At 45.0% G+C, this 13,055-nt stretch overlaps 1 long non-coding RNA gene across 1 annotated transcript; it reads left to right on the top strand.

The window, feature by feature from the left end:
- Window positions 1-109: 109 nt before the first annotated feature.
- LOC133486060 (uncharacterized) lies at window positions 110-4,645 on the top strand. Its single transcript, XR_009790899.1, has 2 exons — window positions 110-335; window positions 3,779-4,645. It is a non-coding gene; the product is annotated as an uncharacterized LOC133486060 (long non-coding RNA).
- The last annotated feature ends 8,410 nt before the right edge of the window (window positions 4,646-13,055 follow it).

Here is a 13,055-nt window from a genome sequence, read left to right as displayed (position 1 = left end):
TCCAGAGGGGAAAAAAGTCGACGAGAACGCCCCCAGTAGTAGGAAGGGGACGCCTCGAAAGCCATTGTAAACAAACAAACAAACAAACAAACAAAGGGAAGTTGACATTTTGGGCTATGGGGGGGAGCGAGTGCAAAGGAAAACCGCATTAGGCTGCGGCAAACGCACAACACGTCATTGCACATAAAATCATATTCGACATTGGGTGTTTTTTTTTTTTTTTTTTTTTCCTGCTCATGTCACAATACTTGAGTGGAACCTGCGAGATAGAACGCATTTGGAGCAACAAAAAAAAATAAAAAAATAAAAAATTGGAAAGGAAAAGACAATATCTTGTGAGTATATTTAAAGTGAGGTTTTTTTACAATATCTTTTCTCAAGTCGTGATGTGAAGTTGATGTTATTTCAAGGTATATTTGCATGTTAAAACTAGATATATATGAGTGTGTGTGCGTGTGTATTCATCCAGCCATCCATTTTACGTACGGTTTATCCTCACGGGGGTCGCGGGCGCGCTGGAGGCGGGTTACACCCCGAACTGGTCGCCAGTCAATCGCAGGGCGCATGTAAACAAACAACCATTCGCACGCACATTACACACACACTCACACCGTCCCTGCCCCCTCAACATGGCCTCAACATGCCCCCCTGCTCCTCTGTCAATCTTCTCATCTCCTCGATGCCACTAACATGAAAACAGAGGAGTGAGGAAGTTGCAAAATGAGATGAGCGCCAACGTTTTGGTGCGCGTTGCCAACTGCTAAGCTAGCTGTCGGCCAATCAGAAATTGCACCGAAGTGCTAAAAAGTTATGACGCGAGTCTTTGTCAGCCAATCGCTTGTAATGTGTCAAGCGAAGCCTTCAGATGATTATGGGCTCTGTGGACAGCTGCTCATAAAGTTTTTTTTTTGTTTTTTTTCATACCGGCCCTCGGAGAAATGCGCCCTGGCCCGCTGCCCATTGCGCCCATATCAAAAACCACCACTGGCGACAATAGTTACTAATCACCAAAACTGTATTTTGTCTTCATGCTATAGTGCAATAGCTTTGATTTCAACAATTAGTCATAAAAGTATGGCAAGTTTCTTGTTTATTTGTTTAATTTTATGATGTAGCATATTTGTACTATACGAGTGACAATGGTACTGATCAGTAAAATCAGAATCAGAATCATCTTTATTTGCCAAGTATGTTAAAAACACACAAATAATTTGTCTCCGGTAGTTGGAGCCGCTCGACAACAGACAGTCAATTAACTGAGAATACTTTTGAGACCTAGAAACACAGTCACTGAGGAATAAAAGGTTATCAGTAATATGGAAATGCCGATTGTGCAAATTATACCAAGTCCTCTAGCAGTTTAGAGCAGTTTGAAATGACTAATAGAACAAGAGTCTGGTACAGTGACCACTGTGCAAATGGCTCAGAGACTTCAAGAAATGTATGCAGTTTAAAGTCACTAGTAGTGTGATAATCTGGGACAATGTTGATTGTGCAAATGGTGCAGATATTTGTTAATCACATGAGTGGCCAGTATTGGTCAACAAAAGATATGCAAGTAGTGGAGTGTCGCGAGACTACTACAGTGAGTGCACGAATAATGCATAAATTGGCCCGACAGAGATGTGACAACAATTCTTAAGACAAAATTGGCGGCATGTTACAATGGAAAAGTAAATTAACTGTTTAACAAGTTTATGGCAAGAGGGAAGAAGCTGTTGGAATGTCTGCTAGTTTTAGTTTGCATTGTTCGATAGCGCCTACCTGAGGGAAGGAGCTGGAAGAGGTGGTGACTAGGATGTGGAGGGTCCAAGAGGATTTTGCATGCTCTTGTCTTAGTTCTGGCAGTGTGCAAGTCCTCAAGGGTCGGTAGTGGGGGTACCAACAATTTTTTCAGCAGTTTTGATTGTCCATTGCAGTAGGAGTTTATCCTTTTTTGTGGCAGCACCAAACTGGACTGTGACGGATGAACACAGGACTGACTGATTCGATGACTGCTATGTAGAACTGCCTCAACAGCTCTTGTGGCAGCCCATGCTTCCTCAGAAGCCGCAGGAAGTACATCCTCTGCTGGCCTTTTTGAGGATGAAGTTGATGTTGGTCTCCCACTTTAGGTCCTGAGAAACTGTAATTCCCAGGAAGTTGAAGGTCTCGACGGTTAACACAGGGCAGTTGGACAGTGTGAGGTGTTTCTGTGGCGAATGATGTTTCCTGAAGTCCACAATCTTCCCTACAGTCTTGAGTGTGTTCAGCTCCAGGTTGTTTCAGCCACACCACAGCTCCAGCCGCTCCACTTCCTGTTGATGCGCAGACTCGTCACCGTCTTTGATGAGGCCAATGACTGTGGTGTCGTCTGCAAACTTCAGGAGTTTGAGGTCGTCCGTGTAGCGAGAGAAGAGCAGCGGAGAGTGGACACATCCTTGGGATGCCCCGGTGCTGGTGTTGCGTGTAGATGAGGTGGTGTCCCCCAGCCTCACCTGCTGTGTCCTGCCTATCAGGAAGCTGTAAATCCCCTGGCAGATGGCAGGCGAGATGCTCAGCTGGAGAAGTTGGAGGAGAGGAGTTTGGGGTTGATGGTGTTGAACCCAGAGCTGAAGTCCATGAACAGGATCCTCGCGTAGATCCCCGCGCCGTTGAGGTGTTCTAGGATGAAGTGCAGTCCCATGTTGACTGCGTCATCCACAGACCTATTTGCTAGGTAGGCAAACTGCAGGGGGTCCAGCAGGGGACCTGTGACGCTCTTGAGATGGTCTAGCACGAGGCGTTCAAATTACTTCATGACCTCAGATGTCAGGGCGACAGGCCTGTAGTCATTCAGACCCGAGATTGTAGGTTTCTTGGGGACTGGAATGATGGTGGAGCGTTTGAAACAGGATGATACTTGGCACAGTTCCAGAGATCTATTGAAGATCTGTGTGAAGATTGGAGCGAGCTGGTCCGCACAGACTTTGAGGCAGGATGGGGACACAAGGTCTGGACCTGCCGCTTTGTTGATCTTTTGTTGTTTGAAGTCTCACATCCTGTCCGTGGATGGTCAACGCAGGAGGGGCAGTCACACGTGTGATGGTTGTCGGTGGTGCGGCTGGGTGGGTATGGAGTGTGATAGTTTCCTTTTCAAATCTGCAGTAGAAGGTGTTCAAGTCGTCAGCTAATCCTTTATTGTTCTCTGCTTGGGGGGGATGGTCGCTTGTAATTGGTTAGCGATTGTAATCCACACCAGACTGATGTAGAGTCGTTAGCGGTAAACTGTGTAGCAAATACGCCCAATGGAACACGTTGTCAACGGCAACCCCACTGGGTGATAACCCTGCATTCCTCTCTTCTGTCCCTCATCAAGACACAGGAAACCTGGTTTTCTTATCAACTGAACCAGAAATTAATTAACAGTCGCTACCCCCCAGCCATTCTGACAGATTGCTCTCCAACAAAGACCTTTTTCTGCATAGCTAATATACCGAACCAAGCGTTTTGGTAACCCTGCTTTCAAATGTGACTGTTCAAGACAGATTGACAACAATGGAATTACTATTTCCCGCCTTTTTCAGGAACTCAAATAACGTGCAATGAACCATATTTATTTAATGTCCCACCGGATGCTCTGAGCTCATTAGTGGAGGGCGGACGACAGCCGCTGGCATTTGAGAGTAACTACAAGCCAGGGACTAGTGCCCACAGTTTTCACCAAATTTAAATGTCTGTTTGATATTTTACGGCCTTTGCACAAATGCTCCCAGTGTATATCATAATATCATTGTCACTAATGACTGTTTTCCCACAGGTCTGCTGGTTAAATCCATCCATCCATTTACTGAGCCGCTTCTCCTCACTAGGGTCGCGGGCGTGCTGGAGCCTATCCCAGCCATCGACGGGCAGGAGGTGGGGTACACCCTGAACTGGTTGCCAGCCAATCGCAGGACACATACAAACAAACAACCATTCGCACTCTCATTCACACCTACGGGCAATTTAAAGCTGTCAATTAACCTACCATGCATGTTTTTGGGATGTGGGAGGAAACCGGAGTGCCCGGAGAAAACCCACGCAGGCACGGGGAGAACATGCAAACTCCACACAGGCGGGACCAGGGATTGAACTCCGCTCCTCAGAACTGTGAGGCAGACGCTCTAGCTGGTTAAATCTGTTTTGTAAATATGATTGTGTTTACCTCAGAACAAACACAGAAATGTACACAAACGGGCATTAAATGTTATGAGCCACCAAATAAGGCTGAAACTCTCATTGCATAGATTAACCATGGTGTGTAAGACAATGCAAAAGATGGGAATTAATTTCTCTGCTTGCCGAAGACACTGGCTCCCAGCCAGGAAGCCCCATCTCTCCCCATGATGTGCGGGAGGCGCACCGAAACGATCTAGCCCCGGCCGAACCTTTAGCCTGCCTAAATCTTGTTCTGCCCCACTTGAGTGCACCTCGCTGATTACCAAGTAGAAATTGGGTTATGCTAACGGTCACAGAAATTCCAAGCTCTAGCATCGCTCCCCGCACATCCTCATTCCACCCTTACGGCACGAGTTCAGCCTTCTTTACGAATGTTTATCTGTACCCTTTTGTAGTAAAGTCCCTCTGCACTATTTATCCTGTAGCTTTCCCTTGTAGATTTAATTAAACTTTCTCTAAAACTCCACTTCCTGCTGTGCATTTTGTGTGTTTGAGTGAAATAGTAAAACCGCTGTAATCGAGAACTATTCATTTTTATTACTGTCGCGAGCCTTCTAAGTACTGATATTGATCGAGGGTTTTCATCACTTTTCCTAAAATTTATGAATGTAAAAAATGTGTTGCCCTATACGAGACAAAGATAGCTTGATTGTAACTTTAAACGTACGTCGAACTACACCGGAAGTAAACGGAGGCATTCACTTTTCCGACGTATTCTTTTCAAAAGTTAATTACACTGTTATCCAAAACCACTGTTTTTCTATCTTAACTGCATAATTTCTCTTTTTTCTCTTAATTTCTTTAGTCAGCGGGTTTCTAGCTCAATTATACAGGGCTCTATCCCCACTTCGATAGGCGTCCTCTTTAGCCTGGTGAAGTTGCTTAAGTTTGGCAGTGAACCACGACTTGTTGTTATTGAACGTGCGAAATTACTTTGTTGGTACACAAACCTCTTCATAGAAACTGATATAGGATGTGACAATGTCCGTATATTCATCCAGGCTGCCAGTTGAAGTTTCAAAGACACTCCAGTCTGTGCAGTCTAAACAGCTTTGAAGTTCAAGCTTTGCCTCACTGGTCCACTTTGTCACTGTTTTCACCACAGGCTTTGCACATTTAAGTTTTTGCCTGTATGTTGGTATTAAGTATTAAGCAGTGATCAGGTGAGCCCAGAGCAGCACGGGGGATAGCACGGTAGGCGTCATTTAGCGTGGTGTAGCAGTGATCTAGAATGTTGTTTTCCCTGGTAGGACAGTTGATGTGCTGCTTGTATTTAGGGAGTTCGTGGTTGAGTTTAGCTTTGTTAAAGTCCCCAAGAATAATGAGGGGTAAATCTGGGTGCTTTTTTCAATTTCATTGACTTGTTCAGCGAGTGTTAGCAGTGCGGCATTTGTGTTAGCTTGAGGAGGAATGTAGACACCAGCGAGTATGAAAGAAGCGAACTCATGCGGCAAGTAGAATGACTTACAGTTCAAAAACAGCAACTCCAAGTGTGGGCTGCAGTGTTCCGTGATGCAGGCTCCTCGGTATAGTTGGAAGCACGGAAGCATCACGGCGCCATCGGGGACGCGTTCACAAAGCCATGTCTCCGTGAAGCACAGCGTGGCAGAATGTGCGAAGTCTTTACTGGTCTTTGTGAGAAGATGAAGCTTGTCCATTTTGATGGGTAGGGAGCGTAGATGTGCGAGGTGAATCAACGGGAGCGGTATTCGGAATCCTCTCTTTTGGGGCTTGACCTGCACTCCTGCTCATTTCCCCCTGCATCGTCGGATTTGTGAAAGTTAGTGAAAGAAAGTCTGGGGTAGACTCCCTAATGTTTAGCAAGTCCTCCCTTGTGTAAGTGAGTCGCATAATGTCTCCAAAGACGAACAAAAAACACAAAAACATAGACGGTACTAGAGAGCAGGTAACTGAGGCGACCACACGGTTAGGTGCCATTTTGAAAACACTATCTGTAGCTGTTTAAAACTGTTCAATGTGATGATACTATTGCAACATTCTGTCATACATATTTCTTTCGATGATGTAACATACTGTGAGTGATGGTGGTAATGCGTTATTCAAAAAATGCGGTCTGGTGACATCATAAGTAATCTAACGCATTACTTTTTATATGAGTAGTCAGATTACAGTGACTATGAGATACGTGCCAATAGTTACTTTTTGTTTACGAGATCCAGAGCTTAATATGCTTTTGATATTAAAACATGCTATTTTTGCTTGGACAACAGATATTTATCATTAACAAGCTATGCTGCTTGGGAACACGAGGCAAGTCAATAACCAAGCCACTTGATTCAGTCACGGTGCATGTCATAAGTGTAGAGTTTTAGTCTGCCTTTGTTTTCGTAATGACTAATAAAGGAAACACACTATATTCTTAACTATCCCTAACTAAAATGCACACAACGACTAACTGCAAAGATCGAAAAAAGGCAAAATATTTACAAACGGAGCTGTCTGGGGCAATGACGTCACGTGACCTGTTGCATGTTTTCAGCACATAGTCAACTCACGTGTACCCAAGCAGCCAGCGGCGCAAGCACAATGACGCTTCTGTCTGTCGGTCGGTCTGTGAATCACAGCTTTACCACGGAGACTCGCGGAGATGGACGCACGCAGGGCCCTATGTCACACAACGCGCTTACATCACCGATGCGTGGATGCAGAAGTGAAGCTATTCGGTTAGGAGCAGGAAGATGCAATGGGACGCTGAATTGAGAAGATTAAAAAAAAAAAGACAACATGATGAAAGTGTGGATGCATTTCATAGTGAAATGCAAGGCGAGCACTCCTTCGTTGTAACACTGAGCTTTCTCTCCGCCACTTCGTGGGACCCGAGAGAAAAAGGTGAAATTAAAATAGCGCAAATCAGTGAGATTTACATTGGTCTACTTTACTAGCATAAAGAGAGCCGTGTTCATTATGAGCACCGTCGAATGTGTGGCTTTGTTTATTACGAAGCTGACAAGTTCAGTGCACAACCATTTAGCAACCATAACGTTACTTACAGCTGCTTTTGCTCAGTGTAGCCACTGTGTGACATATGGCCAGTATAGTATACTACTATCTGACGAATTGCAAGTGGTAAAACTTTGAATCATGTAGAGTAAGTGAAAAACATGGCAAATGTGGCCAGAGGGGCATAAGAGTCAAGTGAATCAGGTACCCAAACAGAGGACGGTTTTGGTTAAGTCAGATGAAGGAAATATTTGTTTTCTCTTGAGGTTTCTTCACTTTCTTCTTCCTTTCCTTTGGGCTTGTCCCTTTAGGGGTCACCACAGCGCGCCATCCTTTTCCACGTAAGCCTATCTCCTGCATCCTCCTCTTGAACACCAACTGCCCTCATGTCATCCCTCACGACATCCATCAACCTTCACTTTGATATTCCTCTAGCTCTCTTGCCTGGCAGCTCCATCCTCATCATCCTGCTACCAATAAACTCACAATTTCTCCTCTGGACGTGTCCAAACCATCGAAGTCTGCTCTCTCTAACTTTGTCTCCAAAACATCGAACCTCGACTGTCCCTCTGATGAGCTCATTTCTAATTTTATCCAACCTGGTCACTCCGAGAGCGAACCTCAACATCTTCATTTCGGCCACCTCCAGCTCTGCTTCCTGTTGTCTCTTCAGTGCCACTGTCTCTAATCCATACATCATGGCTGGCCTCACCACTGTTTGATAAACTTTGCCCTTCATCCTAGCAGAGACTCTTCTGTCACATAACACACCTGACACCTTCCTCCACCCATTCCAACCTGCTTGGACCAGTTTCTTCACTTCGTGACCACACTCACTATTGCTCTGGACAGTTGACTCCAAGTATTTAAAGTCCTCCACCCTTGCTAACTCTTCTCCCTGTAGCCTCACTCATCCCCATCCACCCCTCTCATTTATGCACATATATTCTGTCTTACTTCGGCTAACCTTCATTCCTGGGCAGCTGTGGCCCAATGGTTAAGATCATCGCCTGCCACCGTGGGTTCAAGGTTCAAGACCCCGACTGAACCATCCGCCAACATCCCCCGGACTCACGGCTGTGGTGTCCTTGAGCAAGACACTAATACCCTGAAATGCTCCCCGGGTGCTTCAGCTGCCCCCTGCTCCAGTGTGTTCCACTAACTGTGATGGGTTAAATGCAGAGAACAAATTTCGTGTACATGCATGCATGTTCAAGGTGATTCTTCTTCTTCTCTTCTCTGCTTTCCAGTGCATGCCTCCATCTTTCTAACTGTCCCTCCACCTGATCCCTGCATTCACTGCAGATCACAATGTCATCTGCAAACATCATGGTCCACGGGGATTGCAGTCTAACCCCATCTGTCAGCCTATCCATCACCACTGCAAACAGGAAAGGGCTCAGGGCTGATCCTTGATGCAGTCCCACCTCCACATTAAATTCATCTGTCACACCTACAGCACACCTCACCGCTGTTCTGCTGTCCTTGTACATGTCCTGTATTATTCTAACATACTTCTCTGCCACTCCAGACTTCCGTATGCAGTACCACAGTTCCTCTCTGGGTACTCTGTCATAGGCTTTCTCTCGATCTACAAAGACACAATGTCGCTCCTTCTGACCTTCTCTGTACTTTTCGATCAACATCCTCAAGGCAAATAATGCATCTGTGGTACTCTTTCTAGGCATGAAACCATACTGTTGCTTTGCAAATACTCACTTCTGTCCTGAGTCTAGCCTCCACTACTCTTTCCCATAACTTCATTGTGTGGCTCATCAACTTTATTCATCTATAGTTCCCACAGCTCTGCACATCACTCTTGTTCTTAAAAAAGAGCACCAGTACACTTTTCCATTCCTTAGGCATCTTCTCACACACTAGAATTCTATTGAACAAGCTGGTCAAAAACTCCACAGCCACCTCTCCTAGATGCTTCCATACCTCCACAGGAATGTCATCAGGACCAACTGCCTTTCCATGTTTCATCCTCTTTAATGCCTTTCTAACTTACCCCTTACTAATCATTGCCACTTCCTGGTCCACCACACTTGCCTCTTTTACTGTCCCTTTTCTCTCATATTCCTCATTCATCCACTCCTCAAAGTATTCTTTCCATCTAGCTAGCACACTGCTGGCACCAGTCAACATATTTCCATCCCTATCCTTAATCACCCTAACCTGCTGCACATCCTTCCCATCTCTATCTATCTGTCTGGCCAACCTGGCATACATGTCATCATATGCCTCCTGTTTGGCCTTTGCCACCTCTACCTTTGCCCTATGTCGCATCTCAATGTATTCCTTTCACCTCTCCTCGGTCCTCTCAGTGTCCCACTTCTTCTGAGCTAAACTTTTTCCTTGTATGATTTCCTGTACTGTGAGGTTCCCCCACCAAGTCTCCTTCTCTCCTTTCCTCCCAGAAGATACACCATGTACTCTCCTGCCTACCTCTCTGATCACCTTGGCTGCAGTGGTCCAGTCTTCTGGAAGCTCCTCCCATCCACCGAGAGCCTGTCTCACCTCTTCCTGAAAAGCTGCACAACACTCGTCAACCACATGGTTCTCTGCTCTGCCTTTGTCTTTTCCTGTCGTAGTCGCAACATTCAAAGTCCCCACATTCAGTTCTAGGCTCTGTGCTTTCCTCTTCTCTTTCTGCCGAAGAACCCGCTTTTCACCTTTTCTTCTTCCTTCGACATCGACCCACAGTAGCTGAATTTCCACCGGCACCCTGCAGCTTGACGCCGCCGGTGGCGGACGTTGTTAACCCGGGCCACGACCGATCCGGTATGGAATTCTTGGGATGAACGCTCATATTTGTTTGGCAAAGTTTTAAGCCGGATGCCCTTCCTGACGCAACCCTCTGCATTTACCTGGGCCGGCCTACAGTTTGCACTGGCTTGTGCGCCCCATAGGGCTGCATTCCTTTAGTTTGAACAAATTGAACAGTTGCTACGAGGAATATTTGTCTTATTCCTAGTCAGCTGGTCTAAGCTCATAAATGCACAGCCATAAACCTAATAAAGTATATAAATATGCTAGCCGCTTAAGTGAAGATGCACAGAGGCTGTTAATACTTTATTTTTATTTTTTTTAATGCCTGATGTTTTAACCACAATGTCCATCCTTCCCTCCATTTTGTGCACCGCTTATCCTCACTAGGGTCGCGGCCGTGCTGGAGCCTATCCCAGCTATCTTCGGGCGAGAGGCGGTGTACACCCTGAATAGGTCGCCAGTCAATCGCAGAACACATATAGACAAACAACCATTTGCACTCACATTGACAACTACGGACAAGTCCTCAATTAACCTACCACACATGTTTTTGGGATGTGGGAGGAAACCGGAGTACCCGGAGAAAACCCACGCAGGCACGGGGAGAACATGCAAACTCCACACAGGTGAAGCCAGACTTGAACCCAGGTCCTCAGAACTGTGAGGCAAATGTGCTAACCAGTCGCCTGACCTTTATGCACAATGTGGATTTAAGAAATAAAAACTGTTGATTATAGAAAACAATTTGGGCGTGTGTTATGAAGTAAAAGCTCTTATTTCCTTTTTTGAATTCATAATTGCACCAACAATGCACCCCGGCAGTTCCAAGGGTCCCCCACCCGATGCGCTCACCATCTGTACGAGGGGCCATTGGGGTCGAGTGCTGTGTGAGCTGGGTGGTGGCCAAAGTTAGGTGGCGATGCGATCCCCGGCTACAGAAGCTGGCTCGAGGGACGTGAAACTTCACCATGAAAGACAGTAGCATGTTCTACTATCTTACCAGCACAATTGTGGCTTCATCAGGCTGTTTTACAATCACATTTTAATTTATTTTCTTTCACCTACCACTTACATCAAACTGCTGTGGATATTGCACTAGTGCTGTATTTTCCTTCACCAGAAGAGTTCACTGCAGAGCTGGCTAAAGTCATCTTGCTTGCATCTGCACTGTACAGCAGAGGTGGACAAGTACTTTTTCCAAAGGAGCCATTCAAGGAACTTTAAAGGCTGCCGAGGGCCACACCAAAATGCTAGTCCATTGTGTTCCACATTGATTGAATTAATTGTATTGTTTTAATAAGCCGCTACTTGTGTAGATGTGGTACTGTAGGTTGTTATAATTGGGAAACAAAAAAACATTTAAAAAAAATTATAAGCAGTCCTTAAAAATATATATCTAAACAAATAAAGGTTACATAATTCACAAAAAAACATGCATACAGCGTGCATCTTTTTTTTCTCATTATTTTTTTAAAACTGCTGACATTATGAGGACAAACCACATGGCCGTTCTTAGTTGGGACTCACAAATCATTCTCAGGGCAAGTTCCCCTCTTACCTCCATCTTGCAGGAAAGGGTAATGTTGCTAAAATGAGGAGCACTTGTTTAGAAAAGTCATTATTCACTTTATATTCCAAAACAATGTTATGAGAGTGGTTAGGAAAATAGCTAGTATGTCGCGGTAAAATCTTGTCATCAAATCGGCAACACTGAAGTGTTTCAAAATTACTTTCAAAATAAAATCCGGTCAAACACGGTGCATGGGCCGGATGTGGCCCGCAGGCCATAATTTGCCCAGGTCTACTCGACAGCATTGTTCAAGTTCATAGGAAATGACATGTGATGCGTGTAATTCACGTCACTTTTAGGGCTGCTTCCTCTTTAGAACGGGAAAAGCCGTAGAATCAATTTGTGTTGAGATGTCCCAAATATTGAGAAGAATTTCTCCCACCAACCAGTGAACTGTTCTTTTCATTTTGAATTGTTTTGGGACCCTTTATGTGTAAAGGGCTAAAATCAACAGTATAGGGATTGACAGGATTATAAAGTTGTTGGCGTTAACATGTTAATTGGTGGCATGGGTGAGACAGTGAGTGGCATATCTGTGACAGCAAAGCTGCATAAAAAAGCCATTTGTGTCATAAAAGAAGGCTGGACCCCCTTTAAAAAGGCTAACTTCCAGAATGTGATCACTCTTGTGTTGTTCTTGGGTAGGACAGTTGAAGTTAGTACTCGAGCAGATGCTGGATGCTTCAAAGTGGTCCACCAGATGAATTTCCCAGCCTCCTAAAGCCACAGCTAAACGGGCATAGACGCCCATCGTCAGCATTAGCTTTAAATGGAGAAAACACCTGGACACCAAAAGTAGTAGGAACAACAGTTTCTTGAATGTCGGGGATTGCAATGATTTATTTGATTTATTATTCATTTAAAACACCAATCTCAAAGTGAATGTGGCCACTTGAAAACAGTAGCTCTTTATAAGAAGGAAGCCAACAGATCACTGCACGAGCAATTTGGCAACAGTAGCAAAGGGCAGAGTTGAGAGTAAGTCACATATGTGCAAATCATTAGTAAGTCTCAAGTCTTAATCTTACAGTTTTAAGCAAGTTCCAAGTTACTGCAGCAAAAATCAACCAAGTCCAGTCACGTCCCTGCTAAATTGCAAGCAAGTCGTAAGTCAAGTAATACAGTCTTGCTCAGTCACGACATATATTGGAGTGATAATAAAATGTTTTTTCATTGATAACACACACAAAAAAGTATATTTACACATATAAAGGTTCAAGCTATAATCCACAACTATTTAAAAAAAGAATTTTCACGCAAGCCACCACAAGAGAAGATGACAGAATGCTGATGAAGCCTATCCAGGCACTCCGGTTTCCTCCCACATCCCAAAGACATGCGTGGTAGGTTGATTGAAGACTCTAAATTGCCCGTCGGTGTGAATCTGAGTGCAAATGGTTGTTTGTTTGTATGTGCCCTGCGATTGGCTGGCAACCAGTTCAGGGTGTACCCCGCCCCCTGCCCGATGATAGCTGGGATAGGCTCCAGCATGCCCGCGACCCTCGTGAGGAGAGGCGGCTCAGAAAATGGATGGATGGATGGATGTCATCATAACTACATTGTCACCTCTTTC

Source organism: Phyllopteryx taeniolatus, chromosome 11 (assembly GCF_024500385.1).
Source record: "Phyllopteryx taeniolatus isolate TA_2022b chromosome 11, UOR_Ptae_1.2, whole genome shotgun sequence".
NCBI classification, from domain to species: domain Eukaryota; kingdom Metazoa; phylum Chordata; class Actinopteri; order Syngnathiformes; family Syngnathidae; genus Phyllopteryx; species Phyllopteryx taeniolatus.
The sequence above is the reverse complement of the archived record's forward strand: the minus strand, read 5'-3'. Positions and strand labels throughout refer to the sequence as shown.